Below are 1,464 nucleotides of genomic sequence, written 5' to 3' on the forward strand. Positions count from 1 at the left end.
CAGGGATGGCAAAACTTTGTCTCACATACTTTGGACATGTTATCAGGAGGGACCAGTCCCTGGAGAAGGACCCTATGCGTGGTAGAGTAGAGGGTCAGCGAAAAAGAGGAAGACCCTCAACAAGATGGATTGACACAGTGGCTGCAACAATGGGCTCAGCATAACAACAATTGTGAGGATGGTGCAGGACTGGGCAAATGTTCCGTTATGTTATACATAGGGTTGCTATGAGTCAGAACCTACACGATGGCACCTAACAACGTAACAACAACAGTGGTTAATTCATGTAAAATCGTTTCAGAAGGTAGAATTTTAGTCATTTCAAATTGTGTAACTGAATGTTTTAACTTTTCCTGTGTGTGCTTTAAAATTCAGAAGGAAGATTTTGGGGAACTAAATTATTCATGATTCACTTAAGTAGCAAATTTATAAACATATCAGTGAACCTTAATAACACTTTTAGAAATTAACATCTTACATTTAACTTTTAGTTTCTTCGCTAAAATATATGATAATTACTCCCTATTGGTGGTATTGTAAAAAATCATGATAGTCTGAGTTTAAGAGATATAAATTAATTACAGTGTTCTGCGTTAGTCCTGGTATAGAGTGATAATCATGCAGAAACATGCAGATCTGATGTTACTTTACTCTTAAACTGAGATATTAGGTGCCCCAAATAATATCAGAATATTCATCTTGCTCCAAAAGATCTATTTTGTACATATGGTAAATATAACTTTGTTATAAACATTTTATTTCTAAGATAAGCATAATAACATATACATTCTAAACTACTCTAACATTTTCTAACATGTATTAGACAATAAACATATTATAATTCTATTCTATTTTTCAACCCTAGAGATGAAATTCTATCTGCCCTAAATCCTTCTAGAACATAATAGAATATAAATAAAAATTAATAAATGATTGTCTGTTCTCAACTCTTGTGATTAATTTAATTCTACCATTTTGGGTCTTTACAACATTACTGTGAGCTCCTGAAGTTGCCTAAAGACAGCACCTCTGACACATGATGAGGGAACAGAGTAATCACTGCTTTTCGTTTTATAGACTTAACTACAAAACATTTTCATGAATGATTCATTATTTCAGGAACACTAGAAACACCAGATAGTCAACCAGCCAGCTGGGAAAAGGATGTATTTGTTCTTATTTCTCAAACACACGCTTGAATTCAACATTCATTTTGTAAAAAGAAATCCCAACGTCTTGAAATTAATTCTGAAGTTTGGGGAAAAAAGTCTCTTATATTTTCCCTCATGGTCTTCAAAGACCACCACCACAAACAGTGACAGCGCCGTTGGTGCCTTTTAGTCCTAACTTGTGATGAGGTCATGGGACAGGCTCTGGAACTTCCCCAGGGCCAGAGCACCCCCCTAAGAAGAGTGACCAAATTGCCCCTGCTACAGTGGCCCATGACCAGGAAGTGGAGTTTGC

This window comes from Trichechus manatus, unplaced genomic scaffold (genome assembly GCF_000243295.1).
Source record: "Trichechus manatus latirostris isolate Lorelei unplaced genomic scaffold, TriManLat1.0 scaffold00404, whole genome shotgun sequence".
Taxonomy (NCBI): domain Eukaryota; kingdom Metazoa; phylum Chordata; class Mammalia; order Sirenia; family Trichechidae; genus Trichechus; species Trichechus manatus.